This window comes from Apium graveolens, chromosome 8, assembly GCF_009905375.1.
Source record: "Apium graveolens cultivar Ventura chromosome 8, ASM990537v1, whole genome shotgun sequence".
NCBI lineage: Eukaryota > Viridiplantae > Streptophyta > Magnoliopsida > Apiales > Apiaceae > Apium > Apium graveolens.
This window is the reverse complement of record NC_133654.1, coordinates 74,442,257-74,455,024: the sequence shown is the minus strand read 5'-3', so window position 1 is coordinate 74,455,024 and position 12,768 is coordinate 74,442,257.

The following is a 12,768-nucleotide window of genomic DNA, read 5'->3' as shown; positions in this document are numbered from 1 at the left end:
TACCTATGCTAGAGATAAGCAGTAGTTGCGTATACCCTTAGTATAGGGGACCCAAAGGCGAATATTTTCTAAAACCGGGAGTCGATGTTCCCGAATATATTACATATATTTATATAATATATATAGATATAGTTTTTAAAACTATTAATCGAATAAGGTTTATTCGATAACTTTATTTTTATTAATGAATATTACTTTGAATATTCATTCATGGACTTATGACTCAGTTTATTTTATTTAAGGAATATTATCTTGAATATTCATTCGGAGACTTATGACTCTGTTTATTCTATTTAATGAATATTATTTTGAATATTCATTCGAGGACTTATGACTCCGCTTATTTACTAAATAATATTCTTTATTTTATTAAATAATAATGTTTCGATAATCAAACTTATTTTCGATTATTCAAATAAAGATCATACTTTCGTATAAGTATATCTTTTGTTATTTAATATTCATTTCAAGTATGAGTTTTAAAACTTCTACTTCAATTATTTTTATAAAGATTATTCTTTATGGGAATATTATTTAAATAATAATATTCAGATATTTTCTAATATATTGGGACTGATTTATTTTATTAAATCAGCATTACTCCAAACATTCTTAAAAATGTTTTTGAGTCTTCAAAATGATTTTTAAAAGTTAGGGCGGATCCCAATACTCATTTTTTTATATATTTAAGATCCTCCTTTCGAAGGGGATTTAAATACTCACTCAAAACCTGAGGGATCCGACTCTGTGGTGTATTTTATATTCGCAACAAGGTTGCTGTTTTGATAAATGAATTGATTACTTACCCAACGTTTGGGAAGTAAGTCCATCTAATTGAGTCGGCATAAGCGACAGGCCGGGGTACGGTCTATCAAAGTGTAAGTGGCTGGGTGGCAGCCCATCAACACGTAAGAGGCCGGGTGGCGGTCCAACACAAGGTCCTAATGAGGCCAGGGTGATGACCGGTGGGGGATTTATCCATCTACTAGTAGAAAAGGTTAGTTATTGGTATCTTTGCCTGATCAGCAAGATATCAGGTTTATGCCAAGGTTTTCTTCTTTCCAAATTCATTGGATATTATAACTCTGTTTATATTTTTCATAATAGAGGTTTCCAAGGAAAGTATGAGATATATATATAGGTGTATATATATCGGGACTTAATGAAGTATCTCGTAACTTCATTATTTATAATGATATTTCAAAGATTGAATCTATTCAAGTCTTTTCTTGTAGGCTCATCTATGTGATGAACTTTTGAAACTGATGATACCTTGAACGGTGGTAGTTCAAGTAGTATCCGGAAAAGTTATAAGTATATTGGAGTATCTTGTAACTTCATCTTTTCAACTTATATCTGGTTAATGATTATCTTATGCATGACAAAGATTTTCACAAAAACGTTGAGACAAGGTTAGATATATGAGATCACCTTGCAACGATATTTTTATACAGTTATAAACTGGAACTCTGTGTATATTATGCACGGAAGAGGACTTCCAAGATTTTGAAAAGTATATATACATATATACTGAATATTTTGCGACTTGGTCGTGATAAGATATCAAACTTGGTTCATTTTTTACTTGACCAAAACTTTCATGAGTACTATGAGAATGCTCATATATTGTTAATCATTATACATATTATTTTGGTGAGCTTGTTGCTCACCCTTGCTTTCTTCATTGATCAAACAACAACAGATAGACAAGATGAACATGATCAAGCTCCCAATTCGCGAGTGGATAGGAAACGTTCTGCAGTTTCCTGTAGGCATTGATGTCGTTGTAGCTGAGGTAGGGTCTACCAATAGGCTAGCCTTTCAACTTTTAATGTACCAGACTTATGTATATTTATGAATTGTAATAATGGCAAAGAATATGTAAATTTATTCAAAAACCCTTTTGAGGTGTAATGACTTATAATTATGGAATAAAATGACTTGTGTTATTGTTTGGTATTCATCTCTGAGACTATAACTTGTGGTGTGTGTGTGTGTGTATATTGTGGGGTCACAGTACGTAGTAGTTGGTTGATTATTAAGATTAAGTATTATTAAGGGAAATGGAACTCGTGGCAACCCGGATCCCCGACCCCGGATTGGGGGGTGTTACATACGGTACCTATAGGGTGCCAGAAAAGGCATAACTAGGCTTGAAAGATATTACAGCTGGACCGATATCTCGATCACCTACGCTGTAACCAATAACCAGTAACCAGTAACCATTCAAATCTTAAAAACCTTTTTATTGAAAAAGGAGCCGAATCCTTCGACATCCTAAATAATTTTTATTCCCCCATTCACTTGGGCAGGAATACTCGCAACAAAATCATCTTTCTCAAAATCCAAAATATTTATATATACCTAAAGGAAATGGGGAGGGGGTGTATACTCGGGTACGGGGGGTGGGGGGTGTGCGTGGCAGGGGTGGGGGCTGGGTAGGTTACACGTTTTTTTTTTGTTTTTAACTAAAAATTAATACGACATAATTAAAATTAGCCCAAAATTAATAAATAGCGGGGAATAATATTTAATCAAATAAATATAAAATTTATATCAAAATTTTCTAAAACTTATGAAAATTTCAAAAATGCGAAAATATAAAATATTTGAAAGTCCCACGATTTTATAAAAATAAAAATCTGATTTTTTTGTGGGGTTTTACGTCCCGATAGGGGCCCAGTCCGATAATTTTTATGAAACCGAAATATTTCTAAAATTCTCGAAATAATTTAAAACTAATAAAATAAAATTTTCATAATTTTTAAAACATTTATAAAATGCGCGTCATATCCGCATTTTACGATTTAACGAACAAAAGTGCGGATAAATATAACCCGAAATTTTTTTAAAATAATTTTAAAATTCTCGAAATATTCAAATACTAATAAAATATAAGTTTCATGATTTTTGAAATATTCTGGAATTTTATACTGAATTTACACTTATATATCGGATCCAAAAATAGATTATTTAGCCGCTAAGTAACTATAAAAACGATACAATTTAATACCAGAATTGGATAATCATCAAAACTGGGATTTTCATAAAACACCATATACGAAAATAATGTAAAAATATCCCGTCTCTCGAGAATACGGGTTTTGTTGATTTATCGAAATGGTTATCGTACCGAAAATCTTGCGCCGGGCCGCGCATGGGTCAAACCGTAATCTGGATCGAAAAAGTCAAAACACGGAAAATGTCCGCAATTACCAGATTAGGTTAGGAAGGAGTTTTCGGAAGGGTTTCGGGTTGTAAAAATGCAAAAATGATTAATAATTCATAAATCATTATAAAATCATATAACATTCCAAAAATTACCAGAAAAATATCTTAATTATCTATATTTTGTTCTGGACATATAAAAATTCAAATACTCAAATAATATCACATATAAGCACTTAAACATCAATTCCAATTATCATATAATTCACTAAAAAAAATTCACATAAACAATTCCAAATAATTATAAAAATAATATCTGAAAATATGGGATATTACACTTTCCACGAGCTTTTATTCCAACACCACCTGTACACCAAATTAGCACCAAAACAATGATAATTCACCTGATTACCTGAATAGTGCCTGAAATACAAAAACACTAGAAAACACATTAAAACACATAACAACTTTAGTACAAATACACCAATTCAAAGCTTATTAGAGCATAATAAAGTGTCATAAATGCCACTCAACAAGTGTCTGATAGTTGTGGGAGATATAAATTATAAGGTTAACTTTCTTTCAATGAAGATGCATGACTTTGACATTATCTTGGGCATGGATTGGCTGAGTGAACATCATGCCACAATTGATTGTCAAGGAAAAGGGTGATCTTTGGGGATGCAGATAAACCAGAATTTGTATACCAAGGGTCTCAACCGAAGGGGGAGGTTAAGTTAATTTCTGCTCTAAAGGCGAGTAAATTGTTATCCAAAGGTTGTGATGGCTTCCTTGTTTTTGTGAAGGATACATTGAAGGATGAACCTCGCATCGAGGATTATCCATGTTAGATATATTTGTGATGTCATGTCTAATCTGATTTTTTTAGTTTCAGAACTTAATATCAGGACTTATCAGGACTTACTGGAAATATGAACTTACTGAAGTAAGAACTTATATCAAAACTTAAGGCCGTCAGGATTTATATCAGGACTTAAGTGCGGGTACTTCGGATAAGGAATGTAGCTGATTTACAGGAGATGATCTGGATTAAACAAAAGAAGATATGCATGAAGAGTTGGACAGCTAGAAGACTTGTAGAAGATAATATCTGATTAATATATTTTAAGAGAGAATTATATTCCATATCAATTAGAAGATATCTTGTAACTGTGTACTATATAAACACAGCTTAGGGTTTACACTAGATGTGTTATCATTCACGAGAATTTTATTCATTGTAACCTAGCAGCTCTTAGTGATATTGTTCATCACTGAGAGAGTAGTTTAACCTACTTTGTAACAGAGCTTATTATATTGAATAAACTTGATTTCTGTTGCATACTTGTGTTCTAAATCGATTTGATTGTATAAACACTATATTCAACCCCCTTCTATAGTGTTGTGTGCCTAACAAGTGGTATCAGAGCATCTCTGTTGATATACAAACAGTGAGATCCAATTTACAATCATGTCTGACGAAACACAAACTCCACCTAAGCCCACCAAAACTCAAGATACTCAAAATAATCAAACCCACAGTCGATATGAGAGTATTAGGGTTCCCATACTGAGAGCATCTGAGTATCCTATATGGAAGGTAAAGATGGCTATGCTTCTGGAAGCCACAGATCCAGAATACCTTGATAGAATTAATGATGGACCATATAAGCCTACCAAGCTCGCTGTTGCAGTTGCTGATCAACCAGCAAAGATGATACCAAAGGAGAAAGATGATTAAACACCTGAAGACATCTCATCTTTTGCCAAGGATGCAAGGGTAAGGCATCTGCTTAATAGTGCAATTGACAATGTCATGTCAAACAGGGTAATTGGATGCAAGACTGCAAAGAAAATATGAAATGCTTTGGAGACAAGATGCCAGGGAACTGAAGCCATCAAAAAGAACAGGAAGACTATACTCACACAAGAGTATGAGCACTTTGACTCAAAAGTTGATGAGTCATTAACTGATTTATATGACAGGTTTGCCAAACTCTTGGATGATCTGTCACTGGTGGACAAGGAATATGATCTTGAAGATTCAAATTTAAAATTCCTTTTAGCCCTTCCTGAAAATTGGGATTTGAAGTCTACTACCATAAGAAACAACTATGACCTTACTGAAACTACTCTTGATGAAAATTATGGTATGCTCAAGACTCATGAACTTGAGATGGATCAAAGGAGCAAAAGGCATGGAATAAAGTCAAAGACAGTTGCTCTTAAAGATGAGGAGGAATCTCCCAAAGTAGTTGTCTCAAAGAGGGGCAAAGGAAAGGCTCTCATCATACAGTCTGATTCAGAGTCATCATATTCTGATGATGATGATTCAAAATCTGAAAATTTATCTGAAGTGGATGTTGATGCAGAGATGATGCAAATGTGTGCTCTTATGGTGAAGGGTATCACAAAGATAGCCTAAAAGAAATTCAGAAAGGGCAAGAAGTTTTCCAGGAAAGGTGGAAGTTCTGAAAAGAAAGGGTTCAGAAAGTCTGAAGGCAAAGGAGGAAAGTCTGACAGAGGAGACAACTCAAATGTCAAATGCTACAATTATGGTGAAAGAGGCCACATCTCTCCTAACTACAAGAAAGGAAAAAGTGATAAAGGCCAGGAACTTATCACAAAGAAGAAAAACTGGGCAGACACTTCAGATTCTGAAGAAGAGGTGAACTATGCTTTGATGGCAAATGCTGATAGCAGTTCTGCAACTGCTGAATTGAAGGTACCTCATTCAACTCTTGCTTTTCATACTGATGATATTTATGAGCTATGATTATATCTGAAAACCAGGTTCATTAGTTTTAGAGATCAGACTTTAGAAAATGAGAGATTAAAATCTGAAAGTCTTGATCTTAAAAACAGAAATGACTACTTAGAAAAGGAGTTAGTTATATTCCATCAAACTCAAAAAGAAAGAGATGAGGCATTTTATATTAAAGAGGAATTGCAAAAATTGAATGAATCTCTTAAATCTGAACTGGAAAAGGAAAAGGAGATAATCAAAACTTGGACTAACTCTGGACGAACAACTCAGAAAATCTTAGAAAATGGAAATTGGAAAGAAGGTCTATGTTACCTAGATGATTAAGAAGAAAAGGAAACTGTGTCATCTAAACCAAACTTTACCAAGAAAGCTGAAGAGCCTAAAGTTAATCCTGTCAAGTTTGTGTCGAATTCTGACAAATTAAAACAGGATAAATGAACTGTGGTAAATGTTGGCTTAATGACAAAGAAGCAGCTGGAGTATAAATTGAAAGAGATTAAAAATGTGAACAAGGTAAAGGAAGCTAGGAAAAATAGGAATGGAAAGGAAGGTGTGAATAAAAGCAATAATTATATGCCTGTTCCTAATTCTCCTAGAAAGAAATGCTATAATTATGGAAACTCTAACCATCTTGCTTCTTTTTGCATAAAAAATAAAGATATAAACTCTTTACCTCCTAGATCAGGAGTTAAGAGTCAGTCTGTTAGGTTTAAACCACAAAATCCTTGTTTTCATTGTGGTAGTTTATGGCATTCTATTTATACTTGTAAGGAATATCATAGTTTGTACTATGATTATTATCAAATAAAACCTTCTTTAAAGAAAGTTAGTGTAATTCCTTCTAGTGTAAATTCTGATGCAAAGTCTGATATAAAGTCTGATAAAAAGCATGTTAGCATAAACTCTGAAACTAAATCCGCTGCAAATGCTAACAAACTTAAAAATGCCAAAGGATCCAAGCAAGTCTGGGTCCTTAAAACTAACCAATAGTGGTCTTTGTGATTGCAGGGCAACAGGAAAAATATCCTAGTTCTGGACAGTGGATGTTCTGGACATATGACTGGAAATAAAGCCCTGCTATCAGACTTTATGGAGAAAGCTGGCCCAAGAGTTTCTTATGGAGATGGAAACATGGGAAAGACTCTTGGATATGGCAATATCAATCTTGAGAATGTCATAATTGAATCAGTAGCTCTTGTCACAGGACTTAAACACAATCTGCTAAGTGTGAGTCAAATCTGTGACAAAGGTCATCATGTGGATTTCTTTGAAGAACACTGTGAAGTTGTGAGTAATTATACAGGAAAAGTGGTTCTGAAAGGTTACAGACATGGTAATATATATGAAGCCAGATTTCAACAAATTCTGATGGTTCTGCAATCTATCTGTTAAGCAGAGCATCAATTGAAGAAAGCTGGTATTGGCACAAGAGAATCTCTCATTTAAATTTTAACAACATAAATGAGCTAGTAAAGAAAGATCTTGTGAGAGGACTGCCAAAATCAGTATTTTCTCCTGATGGTCTTTGTGACTCATGTCAAAAGGCAAAATAAAGAAAATCTTCATTCAAGAGCAAAATTGAATCCTCAATTCTTGAGCCTTATCACTTGCTGCATGTTGATCTATTTTGTCCAGTCAATTGCAAATAAGAAATATGATATAGTTATAGTGGATGAGTTCACAAGATACACTTGGGTGTATTTCTTGCACAAGAAGAATGAAACTGCATCTACTTTAACTGATCATGTCAGATAGCTGGATAAGTCAGTCAAAGATTCTGTTAAAATCATAAGAAGTGATAATGGCACTAAGTTCAAGAATTCAATCATGGAAGAGTTGTGCAAAGAGCATGAAATAAAGTAGGAATTTTCTACACCTGGAACTCCACAGCAGAATGGAGTTGTAGAAAGAAAGAACGGGACTCTTATTGAAGCTGCACGAACTATGCTTGATGAAGCAAAGCTACCAACCTATTTTTGGGTTGAAACTGTGCAGACTGCTTGTTTTACACAGAATGCTACACTCATAAACAAGCATGGAAAAACACCATATGAGATGGTGAAGAAAAAGAAGCCAAATCTGAAATACTTTCATGTATTTGGATGCAAGTGTTTTATTCTTAAGACTCCTCCTGGATAGCTGTCAAAATTTGATCTAAAAGCTGATAAAGGAATTTTTGTTGGATATCCAATTTCCATAAAAGCCTTCAGAGTCTACAATTTAAGATCAAGGGTTGTCATGGAATCTATCAATGTATCTTTTGATGATAAAAAGATTACTGGACTTGAAGATTTCAATGATCATGATTAGCTGAGATTTGAAAATGAAGATGCAAATTCTGATTCTGCAAATTCTGATTCTGTAAATTCTGATTCTATAAATTCTGATATTGTAAGTTCTAACGAGTTAAATTCTGATGTCATTGAACTGTGGTAACTACTCCAAAGGAAAATACACCTATTCAAGGGGAGCAAGATGATGAACATACCACATCTCAAGACTCTCAAGAAGCATCAGAACCTGTCACTGGCTCTTCAAGTTCTGATTCATCAAGTCCTGATGAGCCAAATTTTGATAATTCTGGAAACTTTGATTCTTCAATTCCTGAAGGATCCAACTCAAATTCTGGAATCTAAGAGAGCATAACTTCAGGGGAGCATCAGAAAATACTGATGGAGACAACATGGATCATGGGGGAGGATCCAGTTCTAGAGATCAACTTCCATCTGCAAGGAAGTGGACTAAATCACATACACCTAACTTAATAATTGGAGATCCTGAAGCAAGTGCCAGAACTAGAACATCAACAACAAATGAATATCTCTATCATTCCTTTCTATCTCAGACTGAACCAAAGAAAGTGGAAGAAGCTCTTCAAGATGGTGACTGGGTGCAAGCAATACAGGAAGAGTTAAATGAATTTGAAAGAAATAAAGTCTGGACCCTAATGCCAAGACCAAAGGACAGATCCATTGTTGGTACAAAATGGGTATTCAGAAATAAAACTGACAGTGATGGCATAATTACAAGAAATAAAGCAAGGCTGGTTGCTAAAGGTTACTCTCAAAAGGAAGGTATTGACTATGATGAAACATTTTCTCCAGTTGCTAGATTGGAAGCCATAAGAATCTTTTTGGCTTATGTTTCTCACAAGAAATTCAAAGTCTTTCAAATGGATGTGAAAAGTGCTTTTCTTAATGGAGAATTGGAAGAAGAGGTATATGTTGAACAACCTCCAGGATTTGTAGATCCAAAATTTCCAAATCATGTCTACAGGCTTGACAAAGCACTTTATGGCCTTAAGCAAGCTCCAAGAGCATGGTATCAGAATTTAGCTCAATTACTTCTGGAAAGTGGATTTGCTAGTGGCATAATTGATAAAACTCTGTTCTACCTCAACCATGGAAATGACTTACTTTTGGTACAGATATATGTTGATGATATCATCTTTGGCTGTACAAATACAAAACTTTGTGAAAGATTTTCCAAGTTAATTCAGTCAAGATATCAAATGGGTATGATGGGAGAGTTGAGCTATTTTCTGGGACTTCAAGTCAAGCAAAATGAAGAAGGTACTTTCAGAAATCAATCCAAGTACACCAGAAATTTACTCAAGAAATTTGGAATGCAAGACAGTTCTACTGCATCAACTCCAATGGCCACTGCAACCAAGTTAGATAAAGATACTAGAGCATCAGTAGATATTACTAACTACAGAGGTATGATTGGCTCTTTACTCTATTTAACTGCAAGTAGACCTGATATCATGTATGCTACCTGTCTTTGTGTAAGATTTCATGCTGATCCAAGAGAACCTCATCTAATAGTTGTGAAAAGAATTTTCAAGTACCTCAAGGGTACAGCTGATCTAGGATTGTGGTATCCTAGGGAATCAGATTTTAAGCTAATAGGTTACTCAGATACAGATTTTGCAGGATGCAAAATTGACAGGAAAAGAACTAGTGGAAGCTGCCAATTTCTTGGAGGCAGATTGGTTTCTTGGTTTAGAAAGAAACAGAAATCAATTTCCACATCAACTGCAGGAGCAGAATATATTGCTGCAGGAAGCTGTTGTGCACATATTCTTTGGATGAAGAATCAGCTACTGGAATATGGGTTAGAATTTTCTAAAATACCCATTTATTGTGATAATTAAAGTGTTATTGCTATGACAGGTAATCCAGTTCAACACTCAATGACAAAGCACATCAGCATTAGGTACCATTTCATAAGGGAACATGTGATGGAAGGTACAGTGGAATTGCATTTTGTTCCAACAGATCAACAACTAGCAGATATCTTCACAAAACCACTATGTGAAGTTACTTTTACAAGACTGGTAAATGAACTTGAAATAGTTTCAGGTTCTTTTTCAAAATCTATTTAGTTTTTGTTCTCATGCATCAGACTTTATGATCAGTGTTTACAAATTGTCTTATCTCCATGTAATTTGTGCTTAAATAGTAACATATTAAATATTGATTGTTATCTGATGTGATTCTATATACTCTGATAGTGTTTTGAATGTTCTGTGACTATTCGATATAATGAGGATTATATTGTTAGATGCTGACTTAGTAGTCTTTAACAAACTGTGTACCCCATGTTTGAATTAGTTATTTATGTGGAAATCCATAACACAAGCAAATTCTGATTTTGATCTTAGTCAAATTTACTTTGTGTATCGTATTACTAAGTCACAAACTAGATTATTTCTTCTTATCTGTCAAATTCTGATGTCAGTAAATCTTAAGGATGAACTACATGCTTGATAAGCCTCACTTATATGAAGAAACAAAAGAAAAGAAAAATTGAAATCAGGTACTCCTTTGAGATCTAGAGTAATTTATGTGAGAGGGAAGATCCAAGTACATTGCTGATATTACGTTATATGCATTAAAAAGGTAAATTGATTTTTCTTGGTGACTTTTCACATTCTCTTATTACTGGAGAAATACTCTGATAACAGCATAAATTCTGATGGCAGCTATAACTCATTTACACTGAGAAGCCACTATCTAAAGAACTTCAAAAGATGCATAAAATGAGCACAAACAGTTGAGGTGGATACTTGCATAAATTTATTCTATAGTAGACTTCAAAATTAAAGACAGATTTTAAGCACTTTTCTTAGTTATGCCTTATTTCTAAGATATACTGAAGTTTATCAGACTTTAATCTTTATCTGATCATTTGCACATGCACACACTATCACTCCATATGAATGATGAAAATTACTGTGGTGATTAAGTTGTTTTTGACAAACAGTTAAGTATCATTTGCGTAAATTCTGAAAACAAGTTCTGATGAAAGTTCTGATGATTAAACTCTGAAGAAACTAGTCAGTATTTGTGTGAAGAATCACAGAAACAGTCATTCACTTTTTGAGTACAGAAGCCATGTTCTGATGACCATTAAGTTCTGATAATAGTAAAGTTCTGATGCAAATCCTGATGGAAACTCTGATGCTTACGTGGCATTATTTAATTACTTGACTTATTTTTGGTATTTACTGTAACGGTCATATTTAATCAGAAAATAATTAGGTGAGATAAAAACAGTGATAATCATTTGGTTAATGGGTTGCGTGTTTGTTTTTGTAACAACATGTGAGCAATAATTACTGCACGTTTACCGTGCCCACTCATTACTGTTTTGACTGTTTCCATGCTGCTAGGTGTAAAAAGTCTGTTTTGCTTAACAAAAATAGCCGTTGTCACGTGGAGTGTATAAATAAGAGAGTTAAAAGATTTTACAATCTTTTACCTGCTATTCTTATTTTCTAATCTCTCTTATTCTCTCTCACTCTCTAATATTCTCTGAAGCTATTTCTTACAGGCATTTTATCAAACATCTTGCAAACACACAATTTTTTCACTTAATTTCTTATAGATATGGCACCTAAGGACGTTATCTTTAATGGAGCCAAGTTCGTCCCCAACAACTACATGGCTATTCTCAGCAAGGATGATGCTCCTTCAGATCTTCACTTCGTTCAGGACTTTCTTGCTAACAGTGAGATTGGGTATGCTCTGACCCAACCACAATTACTCTCAGGAACACAAATAATGGAGTTTTGGAGGAGTGGAGTTTATGATGATGGTGGTGAAGATGGGTCCCCAAGTATTATTTTCACAACAGGGGAAGATGAGCATCTAGTTAACTTGTCAACTGTTCGACAAGCTCTAAACTTGCCAGAAAATTGCACTTTCAATGCTCAGGTTGATGAGCCACTTCTACAAAGTATGATGGCCAATCTTGGCTATGAGAAAAGTTTGTCCAAGCTGGGACAACTGAAGAGACCCTACATCAGAAGGGAGTGGAGCTCTTTCTTTGACTGCATCACCAGAGCTTTTGCTAACAAATGCTCCAACTTTGATGCCATTCCAATTATGAGTCAGCAAATAGGGTATGCACTTCTTAATCAAACTCATTTTGATTATGCTACTGCTATTTTAGGTTTTATTGGGGATAGGATGAAGGAGGACCCAAATACTGTTTACTTTGCTAGATTTTGTCAACTTATTTACAGTTTTTATTGTTCTGATAAGCCCCAAAACTTTAGTGAGTCAATTCAACCTTTTAAACTTGCTAAAAGGGACTTCACAGACTTGTTATCTACTGATAATAAGAAAGAGATACTAAGACCCCTTTAAATTCGTGAATCCGTAAAACAGTTCTTAGTAAACTCTGACCCCAACACATACACACCCAAATTTCCTAAAGTTGCACCTTCTCAACCTCCACCAACACAGCCTTCCACAACTCAACAACCACAGCCTACTATCAAAACCTACTATCAACCAACCTCTGGTACTTCTCAAAAGTGCCAG